This window comes from Protomyctophum parallelum (genome assembly GCF_964188405.1).
Source record: "Protomyctophum parallelum genome assembly, chromosome: 6".
Classification (NCBI taxonomy): domain Eukaryota; kingdom Metazoa; phylum Chordata; class Actinopteri; order Myctophiformes; family Myctophidae; genus Protomyctophum; species Protomyctophum parallelum.
In genome coordinates this window covers 13551820-13564848 of record NC_139701.1, presented here as the reverse complement: position 1 = coordinate 13564848, position 13029 = coordinate 13551820, and positions in this window count along the sequence as shown.

Below are 13029 nucleotides of genomic sequence, written 5' to 3'. Positions count from 1 at the left end.
TCCAGAACGGCACTTGGTTATCAAAGTGGGGGTTTGCAACAAAATGTGTTAATGTATCATCACAATCACCTTCACCACATTTTATACTGAATCCTCTTAGGACCTTCTCTCTTTTGGGGGGCTTTTTGGGTTAAGGTTTAACATCATTTTACTGCGGTTCGGTTAGGGTCAGCTATTTGAAATGCGTATTTGTTAAATGGTCTTTCTCTCAACTTCGGTGTTCTACTGTTTCTATGGCTTACTGCAGTGTTTCCCAAACTTTTTCATGTCAAGGACCCCCCCAGTTTGACCTGCATTAGTCTACCGACCCCCATTTAATGGAATTTATCTCTGGGACCCCAATTTATATTGTAAAATCAATGTTAATTTAACTACATTTACAGTTACAGACCCATTAGTGTCCATTTGGTTACAAACTATCATTTAGCTGTGGACCCAGTGGAACCCCCTGAAGGACCCCACGTTGGGAACCACTGACTTATTGTGCGCATTGCATATCATTTTTTGAGTGGTGCCTAACTGCTCCAATGACTGGTGTATGTCTGTCTGTCTAGACTAGAGTACCAAAAGCTGCAATACCACTGGGAAGTGGCACTGTTGAGCAGCCTAAAGAGCCATTCTCACTGATGATTGCAGCCAGCCAGCGGTGTTGATCAGCCTGTAGTGCTCAGTTCACACAGGTGTGATTTTTTCGTATTGCTTGGCCCCTGTTATAGCTGCTTGCAGCTATATTTATCTTAACGGTATGCCATGTTCTTCGTGGAAATTCTACTGGGTTTCTTCTGCACACCATTCAAAGAGTCTAAAAGCCAAGATGTGGATCACCATGTCAGTAGACATCTGGTGCACGCCAGTCTTGATTTAGTTGACTAAAACTGTGACAAAAAATGTTTGTTGACTACCTTTCTTCACTGACAAAAACTAAGCTATGATAACTAAGGCTACTCGCATCGCACTGCGACACAGACGCGTTACGCTGCGGCGGGTCGAGCTTCTAGTGTTGTGAATAGGAGCATGGCTCACGGCTAAGTCACACACAGCTGTAACTCCAAAATCTAAAAAACATTAACATTATTTTCACTTTAGCTCTTGGCAGGCACTTTTATGTTACAGTATTCTGAGGTGGGAACAATTTTCTGAATTTAAGTTTAAAAAAATCACTTATACATGACATTTCGTGCTCAGCCAATCAAATCATCATTATGATCAAGCCAATCAAATCATCGCGAGCCAATCAAATCATCGTTGTTACACACACACACACAGGCACACAAAGCTGGGCACAGGAGGGGCTAGTGCGCCTCAAAAGGATTGACTACACTATGTAATATAAATAAAATATATAACTAAAACCAAACTGCATGTGTTAAAACAGGCACAAATAACAGTTCCATTGAGTAAAAGACACAATACAAGTATAAACATGTAAATAAAACCAGACAATGCCTCTGTGTTAACAGACTAAAATAAGTTTCAAACTCAAATTTATTTGAGATGTATTTATATCAATGAGATAACATTGTACGTTGTAAATGTATTGCCCTAAACAAACATTAAATGGCAGGCAACGAGGATTTTATAATTACACTCTTAACAACAAACATTAAGTCCATAGACGTAATTTGACGTAATTTCGGAAAGCCATGCATTGGAGGGGCTAGCGCCCATCAAAAAGTAAAGGAAAATGTTTGCAGTGTGCTTGAAGGAACACTGGCTATCGACTCTGTAAGAACAGAGTGGATAGCTTCGCGTCACACCGGCTTCCATCTGCGACATGGACACGCTGTGTCCTGACAGCAGACCACCTGTTTGTTGGGATCGAACATGTCCTGTGAATACAGTTTGTCCTGTTCATAGGCTTCGATGGCCTCGCGTTCTCGGGCCTCCCGTTCGAGGGTCTCCCGTTCAAGGGCTTCCATCTTCTCCCGTTCAATGAGCGCGAGCCTCTCTTGTTCTTTGACGTCGCTCTCTGTGGGAGCCTTGGATTTCTTTGGGGCATTGGCTTCCGCCTTGGCGTCGGCCTCCGCCTTGTCCCGTTTACCTTTCTTTCCCTTCTTATCGCTCTTGGATTTGTCCGACTTATGGGGCTTCTTATCGTGTTCATCGGCCTCTGCCTTGTCCCCTTTAGAAGACTTGGGCTTGGACTTGGACTTGTCCTTATCCTTTGACTTGTCGTGTTTATCACCCTTTGATTTATCCGGTTTATCAGCCTTTGATTTGTCCGGTTTATCGGACTTGGGCTTGCCATGTTTCTCGCCCTTCAACTTGTCAGCCTTCTCCTTAGACGTATCTTGTTCTCCGGCCTCGGTCTTGTCCTCTGGCTGATCCAGTTCATTGGCCTCTGCCCTTTCCAACGTAACAGCCTCAGCTTTGTCCTCTTGTTTCTCTGCCTCAGCAGCATTGTCAAGTTCATCTGCCTGTGGCTTATCCCGCCCATCGGCCGTGTCCTGTTGTTTACCGGCCTCAGCACCGCCCTGTTCATCTACATTGTCCTGTTTGTCCGTCTCCAATTTGTCCGGTTCGTCGGCCTCAGACATATCCAATATCCAGTGTAGGCCTAACGCAGAGGAAAACCATGCAGAAGAGAATAAGACTCTCTTTACTATACGCTTTTATCGACTGATGACCAAGTAGTGATGCAACCATACCTTTTATTGCCACCAGGCCATGCTTTGTGACGCAAGTTGGCACTTGTGCTGGTGACTCCATATATGGCAATATAGCAGACAGCCACAGATCTGTTTTGCTGAAGTCAGAAATATAAGATGACATTATAAACCTGACAAGTGCGCATCATTTCCGTATCCGCTCTAGAGTCTATCTAGATCTACCTGGGAGGTCAGCAGCCTGCGAAGCAAGTCCATCCCAACCCAGTCTACCATTAGGCCTATAAATAAACACTCTGTTCCACCAAGGCTCATGAAAATATGAACTTGTTACTTTTGGAAAATAGTAAATGTAATATCACCAGTAAGACGCCTGAGAGCGAGGTCACGTGCACGCATCCACCCAGGTGCCGGCAGACTGCTGGGGGAGCGCTGGCGCTTTGGAATGGGGGGTCAGATCAAAATATCCGCCTGGGTGATAGAAGACTGCTGGGCGAGCGCTGGCGCTTTGGCATGGGGGGTCAGATCAACATATGGAATGAATTCTGTACTGGCCATATATGGAGCGGTCTTGAGTGTACAGGGTTTGATGAGGTCATATCAACATATGGAATGTCAGAACAGGTCAGCTCCATATATGGAGATCTAAGGGTGGCAGCGAGGGCAGTGTCTTGAGTGTACAGGGTTTGATGAGGGCCCAGGTAATTTTTGGCTTGTTGAGAACTTATAGGCACGGTTCCACTAATAACTTTGGGGTAGACCCATCTAGAGTTTAAATGGACAGGTATCAGTCAAAAGGGAGACATCGAAGAGAGTCTCTGTCTGAGGCTGAGCTGCCTGCCTTGCACACCTGCACTAGCCTGGCTAATAAGACAGACCGAATCAGCCGTTGGCAAAACCAAATTGAGGAATTGCCTGCCACACGTGTGATTTGAGTCTGGCTTATTAGCCAGGCTACACCTGCACACCTGGGGTTCGCATCAAGGTCAGCCGAAAAGCACTTTCTTCACTCAAGTTTTGAGTTGCCAGTGAGTATTGATACTGTTTGCTACTTTTGTTTGTTTCAACTCAACAACCACATGTCTCCTAATCTGAGTTCCCAGAAGTTTTATTTTTCGCCACATGTCAAACATCTGCCTCCCTGACAGGCTGCCACTGATTGAATGTTTATTCTGGGTTTTGAGTTCTGCTTTTGGGGTTCGAAACACAACCTCTTGTCAGGTCAACAGCCATGTACGATGTATAAAATACCGTAGGAATATTTCATTTTGAAAGGGAGGAAAACTTTTGATGTGTTATAGTCACCCTGCTAAATTGGCTGGTAGATTGACGCTCTCCTCATTTGAACAGTTCTACCCATTCCTGACGTTTTCCTTCTTAAAGAAGAAATTTGAAGAAAACCTGGGCTCCATTTATGTAGTTGTTGTTGCCATCATACTGATCGGGTTTGATAAACCAGAGAGGCACCATCTCTGCCGATGAGATTTTTAAAACAATCAGTTAGTTGGCCTAATTCTAGTGTCTAGTTTGTCTTCTTCACCTCCAGGGGGCAGCAAAAGCTTGCCTCTTAATTGTCACAGACATTCTTTGCGTATTGGATAGCCTTACTATAACTGAGTGTGACAGTGAACACACAATAAAATAATTAACAGCACAAAAATAATAATAAAAAGTAAATAACGTTTTAAAGCTGTGAGGTATATATATATGTAGCCTTACTAATTACTTATGAGTAATTCATGCCCAGGCATTGACTCAATGGCAATGTGTTGCATTATTACTGTTGCATTAAATATAATTTCATTCGATTACCTTTATAAATTATATTATCTTGTTTGCCACTGTGGAGACTGCACTACAATGAATGTACAGTATTATGTTTTTGATGTTAATGTGATAACAAAAAATAATAACGGCACTTAAAATACTTTCACGGTTATGGCTTTGGCATTAGATGTCAGTGCCAGGCCCAGATTGATTCTGACGGCAATTTTTTTTACCCGTGCTTTCTTGTTTCCTCAGCCCATATGTCTCTGATTCTGCTATCAACACCATCAACTGTCTCCCAGGGGTTCATTCATGATGAAAGCTACTGTACTACACAACACGTGCAACCCCCACCATGTAATTGTAACAGTATGTTCTATTCTTGTGCACATGCTTCCCACCCACTTTTAGAGGTTCTGTATGGTTTTGTGTTTGTTTTTGATTTCCTATAGTATGCACATAATGGGCATGCATGAAGTGAGTGGCAAATCCAGTGGCAAAGTGAGTTTAATGTTGTTTAATACAATCAGATAGGACTTTTCTGTTTGCATGTATGGGCTGTCAAGGCCAGAAAGTTTTTTTTTTTTTTTACCAATTAGTAGGCATTCCTGCATAACTTCCGGGTATGATGGCAGTCATGGCACATACCCTCTATGTTGCCTACTGTAGTTTTCTCACATGTATAGTATACTGCCCCTGTAAGAAAAGGGGTGACCAGGTTTGAGGATTCATGTTTGGCCATGAAGCCTGACTTGTGTGTGTTTAGGGACCTGGCTGGAGGCATGAGGTGTAGCCTACAGCCTAGTACTCAAACTATAATGTTGACGCTTTGATCATTCATTTTGATTATATAGGGATATATTTTAGTTAGTGTCATTTTATATTCCATTTACAGAGTTTGGCAGGTGTGATATTTTGTGAAGGGGAGCTGCCGGAATCAGTATAAGAGTGAACTGTGAATTGGTGACAATGTTGGTCAACTCTGTTGGTCTAATTTATCCTCTGTATTTCCAGAGCTTCCAGGTCCTTTCCTGAGGTTAACATGCACATCAGTGGGAGCCTTGAGTTTTGACTGGGTAGGTTTTGGTATTTTGTTGTATTTTTGTCATTTTGCTATATATATTTTTTGTTTTGTATAATGTAATGAAATTGTGGGCTAACCAGACGTATTATGTGATCTATTGTAGAAGGACAACTAACCTACCTAACCTATACCTTTCACTGTTTTCCCCACTGTGCCATATTGTATTTCAGTCAGACAACTCTTAGTTAGAATTCATTTAGAATACCGATATATATATATATATATATTATTATTTATTGAGCATAATTGAGTATGGATTGGCGTCAGGGCTCTGTCCCTATTCATTCCCTGTAACATTTTAGTTAAGTTATAAGCCAAATAGAATTACAGGGAATTAATTAAGACACCATTGCAGGGGGATGTAGAAACAGAGCCTGGATGCTGGGGAGGCGGTGGGATTTGCAAAACTTCATGAGCAGCAGGTTAGCATCAAGCGAGGCAGGGAGGCAGGGAGGAGGCAGCGAGGCAGGGAGGCAGCAGCAGCGACGCACATCTGAGAGAAGCCATGGAATGAGCAGGTAGGCAGAGAAGGTTAAATAGCCGCTCGTAAAGAGTGCATGTTGTGAGTTGTGACTAGTCACCTGATCAGGTAGGCGTGCTCACGAGTTGTCTGCCTGAACTAGCTACGCAGGCTGTGCAACATTTGAGACTATGGGTTTTGTCACAAATTTGTTGAGGCCATGTGCCATAGTGGTATTGCACTTACTGGGCCGTTTAGTTTAGAATAGGGTTAGGGTTGTTTAGAATTACATTATTCTGGCCGTACCAACTTGGGGAACCAAACTTAAGTTGTTCAGCTATACGTTGTCCATATACAGTATATATGTGAGGTTGTAGATCAGCTATTTTCACTAGTGTGTGTGTGTGTGTGTGTGTGTGTGTGTGTGTGTGTGTGTGTGTGTGTGTGTGTGTGTGTGTGTGTGTGTGTGTGTGTGTGTGTGTGTGTGTGTGTGTGCAGAGATGGGCAAAATACATTGAAAATGTATTTTGATACAAAATACAAATACTGGGTCGAAAAATGTATCTAAATACAAAATACAAATACTGGTCTGAGAAATGTATTTGAGATACAAATACGTATTACAAAATACATGAAAATACATTTTCATGAACATGTGTATAATGATAAGTAAATTCATAATTGATTGCCAAATATTAAATGAATGACCTGTCAGAATGTCTAATACATTGAAGATTATTAAGAATGATACACTTTATATTTTAAGCAAATAAAACAGGACCCACAAAGGAATGGTAACTCTGAACAACTAAAGGCCCGCCCTACACTGCCTCTCATTTGTGGTTCAATTTGAGTGTGTAAGCCAATCAGTCACAAGGCAAACCATTGCCTACAACATGACGTAAGCATATCATCCGGCTCCAGCCCGGATCATATACCGAAATGAAATGGTGCCCAGGCTACGTTCATAGACTGTAACGGTAGCCACGCCCCTCAGAACATACGTGACTTTATGGTCATTTTTTAAATAAATGGGACCATGATTTTCCAAAAAGAATATTATGACATGAGAAATGAGACTTTGAACTAGTGACTGGAAGCAGAAAGTATTCATGACCATGTTTATTATGGTAATACAGTCTAGGATGAAGTTGGGCCCAAATACATGGACCTCTATGGAGCTATGGGGTTTTTTGGGCCCAATGACAGCGCCACAACAGGCCATTAGATGAACTTTCAGGAAGTCCCGATTTCCTTAGTGGCTTCACGAAATATCTGTCTGAGTGCCCCCCTGGGTCAGACCTCTGGACTTGGATTGGCAGAGGCCTACAACATGCCACATACAGGCAGTGTTGATTTTGTCCACTAAAATTATGAAAAATGTCCGACTATAGCTTTTTTCACTGACGAAAAGTAAGCTATGAACTATTAAGACTAAATATATTGCCACTTTCGTCAACAAATAAAAAACAGACTAAAATGTTATAGGGAGGAGCCGAGGGACTGGTGGAGATCGAGATCCATTAGAATTAAAGTCGATTGCGCTCGGATGTTGCCCTCTGAAAATAGCAGATCTACAAGCTTCTGTGAGCTTGTAGATCGGCTATTTTCAGCATGCAACCGACTGTAAAATCTGCCATCACGGCCCACCAAAATAGTTTTTTGTCGACTCAAACCTTACCACATTTAGTCGACGAAAACCCGACTAATGCTAAAACCTTTCAGATGACTAAAAAGCTAAAATTACATTTTAGTCAAAAGATTATGACTAAAACTAAGTCAACATTTTGCTCTCAAGATCAACACTGCATACAGCAGAGCAGGTCAGCGACAGGAGGGACATTTGATGGACTGCATGGTGAACAGGAGAGCTTATCTTTGGGACGTTAACACAAGCGTGATGATGACCTATAGGAGCTCAGGGGAGTCCAAGCTAAGGGCTGTGGAAATTAAATTTGAGAGAGAGGCTGAGAGCAAGGAGAATTACTGTGATCATCATGATTACTGTTGCTGCTGCCGCCGCCGCCGCCGCCATCTCTGCAGAGTGCACTGCACTCATGTGACTGTCAACACAGAGAGATGGACTAGAAACACCATGCTTATTGCTTATATAGTGTGTACAGTATATACAGTACACTGTACAGTATGTCACTGTTTCCCAAACAAGTGGGTCCCATTTGTGGGTCACAGACCAATTTTTATGGGTCACATGACCCACTTTCTTTTCCTACATTTAAAATACATTGCCGCTTTCGGGAGGAAACCACCTATGACTAACTTTCATTAATCAATGCTATTGAACACCCTTTACGTAGGTGGTTTCTCGACACACACACACACACACACACACACACAGAGATGGGCAGTATTTGAAATACATGTATTTGAAATACGTATTTGAAATACTTTTTTGTATTTTGTATTTTGTAATTTGTATTTCGCTGGGATGGAAGAAATGAGATGTATTTTGTATCTAAATACTTTCAGATTGAGTATTTTCTGTATTTCAAATACATAAAATACTTTTTTTGTTTTAATGTAATTTTATTCTCAAATGGACACATGTTAAACATTTACACTGCCTCAGGTTAAAACTGTAGGGGCAAAACCAGTCAGACAGATATTTCGTGAAGCCACTAAGGAAATCGGGACTTCCTGAAAGTTCATATAATGGCCTGTTGTGGCGCTATCATTGGGCCCAAAAAAACCCATAGCTCCATAGAGGCCCATGTATTTGGGCCCAACTTCACCTAGACTGTATTACCTTAATAAACATGGTCATGAATACTTTCTGCTTCCAGTCACTAGTTTAAAGCCTCATTTATCATGTAATAATATTCTTTTTGGAAAATTATGGTCCCATTTATTTAAAAACAATCCATAAAGTCGCTCTGTCGTTCTGAGGGGCGTGGCTACCGTTACAGTCTATGAACGGGAGCCACCCCCCGTTTAGTCAAAATAAAAACCAACGAAGAGTAAGGGGGGGAAGTCCCGCCTCGTTGTCTGGGCCAGCCAATGGCCAGCTGGACCAAAACGAAGCCAGCCAATGGCCAGCTGGGCCAAAACGGATCTAGACATATGGTGACTTACAGTGCAAGGAATTACAGGCTTCATTTTACGTCCATGTTAGACCCGGGGAACGCTTTGTCCATATTTTTTACAGTCTATGGTCTGACCACAGATTTTAACCCATTTTGGGCAGGAACCCCTTTTGGTGTTAGCATTATGTTATGCTTTAGCCATTGAAAAATAGCAGATCTACAAGCTCATAGCGCGCTACGAGCTTGTAGGGTCTGCTATTTTTGAAAAGTCGTGAAAATGTGGCTCAAATCTTTGAATGTATATTCTTTCAGAGTGAACTTTTTTAACTCAGATCTTTGCTTCTGCAGGGCTCCTGGAACATCATATTTTCAGATGGGGGGGGTCGGTGGCCAAATATTCTTTTGGGGGTTCTTGACATGAAATATTGAGCACCACTGATACAGAAACATGAGGTATTTCCGAAAATTCAAGAAAAGTCAAGGCGCTGCTATTGTGTGATTTGTGATTGCGAGTTGAGATTGCAATGAATGTCAGAATAAGAATCAAGTTCCATTACATGACATGGGCATGTCTTTCTACTTTGGTCTTGTTTGATTGGTCATAAGTATAAGTATACATCACATACAAACACAATGTAATCCTTTGTAGTAATTGCTTCAGTGCTTAACAACAAACTAGTCATTGGTAAATAAATGGTGCTTTATAAGCACTTTATATTATTCACCCGCACAATGGCAGAGGAAACCTGGCAATTAAGCACCAACATTGACCAGACAGTGGCCTTGTGGTGGGACCCCAATGCCTCCCTGCTTGGCACTCTGCATCGATGGGTTGGATTGGGGTGTCAAATCAACTAATGATTCCCGATCGCGGCGCATGCTGCGGCTCACCGCTCCAAGAGATGGGTCAAATGCGGAGAACAAATTTCACTGCGGCAACGTGTGTGACTGACTAATCGTACGACTTTGACCTTCTCATCGTCCGGACGGACAGATGTGTCCGTGGCAAAGACTTGGCATAAGACCCAATTACTGAATGTCTAGTCTCCAGGTTTTCTTCAGAATGTGTATGACAGTGATTTACCACGACTCTGTAATTCTGAGGCCCCTTTTCCAAGGGGGTTGAACCGCTTCAGTTATTTTTTCCCCCCACCTAATAATATTGAACCAGTTCAGAGTGTTTCCACTGAAAATGAATTGGTTCAGAACCCTGAAAGTTGGTCCGCAACTGGAACCAAAACCAGTTCCGTATAAAAGCACCAGGGTTCCAAGAATCTGGAATGGAACCGGTTCTAGAACCAAAGTTCTTTTGGTGGAAAAGGGGCCTGAGAGTGTTCAAATGTAAGGACCTGTAATTTCATAACTGTTCTGCCTGGTGGTCACTTATGGCTATCTCTTTGTTTCTGGTAATATTTTTGTCAACTCATTTTGTATGTCCGTGGCAAAAATGTAATCTTTACAAAAATATCCACCACAAGCCATCATGGCGATGACGGGGTTCAGTGTCCAGCTCAAAAAAGGACACTGACTCGCGGTCAGGAGGAGTGGGGGTTCCAATTCGGAGAACCTTCCGTTTCCAAGACAGCTGCTCAAACTCCCGAGCCACCGGAAAACCTTTCTGAAACCTTTCCATTTAGAAATAAATTGCAGTAGTCACTCACTATACTGCCATACTCAATTTATCCCCTGGCTGCCAGTCTGCCACTGCAAAGGGATTGAAGTGGGCTTTGACAGCAGTGTGTACATAGTGAGTGAAAACTCTCTCTCTAATATTATGATTTGCGGGGTTTCACATCTGTTTACATCGTTAGCCTGCCCTGTATTAACCCACAGAGGCATTAATTAGCGTAACCACTTAGCTGTGAACCAAAGGTAAGACTATAGTGTGCTGCTTTGTCCCACCACTATTTCACTGTAGAACACTGTGCCTGTGATACATTCAAAAAGCTGCTAAAAACTCATCTGTATCGTAAGTATTTTGGTTTGCTATAGTGATTATTTCTATGTTCTGGTGATTTCTATGTACTGTTGTTCTGTTTGTATATATTGCTATGTACTGCTTTTGTTGCTCCGTTTCTTATTTTATTGCTGATTTATTTTTGACACCGTGTTCTTGTTTTATTCTATTATTTTATTGTACAGCACCTTGTAACAATTGTTTCAAAAGGGGCTTTATAAATAAGATTACCTGTATACCTTACCTGTGTGACTCTTGGGTCATTCATGGCCATGTTGACGTCGTGCCTTAATTGTGTCAACTCCTGGCAGCGAGGAGGCATGTGGTATTGATGCTGAGTCAGAGCCCTCGGCCCAATTGTAGTGACCTTCAGCAGGTGGTGCGTTGTTGTGTTCCTGGTGCGACGAGAACTGAAAGTGGTGATGTGTCAGTCCATTTCCACCCAATAAACCAGAATAGATGAACTGTCACAGACTTGAGAGGTGAAGAGAGGTGAAAGCAAGGGGTGTGTGGTGGTGGTGGTGGTGGTGGTGGTGGTGGTCTAGGGAGGAGTGGGTGGTCCGATCCATACAGTATGTCAGGATATGAGATTTCACCATGGCAACCATGGATGGCCAGGGAGGGTTGGACGAAGTCAGTTGGCAGGAAGAAGAGAGATGGCTGACAGTGACAACAATAAGGGAAAAAAGGGGGGAAAATGGGCTGTGTGACGTCCAGGAAGTCGATCTTTTGTTCTCCACCACGTGACTAAGTGCCTAGGGCACTCACTCACTCACTCACTCACTCACTCACTCACTCACCCACTCACTCACTCACTCACTCACTCACACACACACACACACACACACACACACACACACACACACACACACACACACACACACACACACACACACGCACACATTTCGATTTCTTTATTTGAATCCACAAATTACAATTGATTTTTACAAGGAAACAAATATAACGGGGTTGACAGTTCACATGGCACCTCCTTCTCCACACAGACAAACTGCCTATAACAGCCGAAACAGAACAGTATTTGGCAAGTTGTTTGGCTTTGCTTTTTGTCATGCCAGCTATTCCTAGGCCACTCATGGTCAGTTTATGCACATGGCCCAGGCTTCCGAATATCAGTATGGCAAATCTACAGCGATATCCCAAGTTTGTTATACTTCCAAGTAATGGTTGACTGGTGCCAACAAAGACAACATCAGGTGTATTGGGGATGTTAGCAAAGACATTGCATGAACAGCTAAACCAATCTGGTAAAAATGTGCCTCAAATCTTTGAATATATATTATTACAGAGTGAACATTTTATTTAACTCAAATCTTTGCTTCTGGGGAGGAACATTTTCAGATGGGGGGGCGGAGGCATATTACAGTACATATAATTTTAGGGGTCCTTGACATGAAATATTGAGCACCACTGATACAGAAACATGAGTGAATGTTTATACATTGCTGCACTAGATGGCACATACTTTCGAACTGCATCAGACACTAGGTCAACAATCCGGTCGTGGCGAGCAATATACAAGTTTTTGTATGCACTACATCCATTTGTTATGTGTGCGATGGATTCTAGGTGTTGTTCAGAATCATGATGGTTTATACAGAGTGGAGTGTGGGTGTCGGGATACCAGATGGACAGATTGTACTTGGTTGGTAATACTTGCAGTCTTGCTTTGATGGTGAATTTTAAAACATCCTCCCCAATAGCAGCATTTTTGTACATGGAATGTGAAACAGAGTGATCAGCTGAATCAACACAGGCCAACTTTCCCTGCAGTCGAAGGCCACGCCAATGTTCTTTGGCTTCAGTCTGTTTCGTGCTAAGCAGAACCCTTCTTGCCATTTCTTCCTGTAGTCTAGTGTCCGCACCCTGGTGGGTGAGGGTAGCCTTCACTACCACGCTGGAGTCTGTAATTAATCCATCAGAGATGGGCACATTTTCGTTGTTTTTTGCCCATTTTAGCTGGACTCCTGTCCGATGGCAAAGGTCGTTGAGATCTGGCCAATCAGACCAGACCCCGAAGCCCTTGGCTTGTGAGTCGAGTTTCCCAGAGTCTTTCCTCCTAAAGCACGCACGCACACACACGCACACGCACGCAC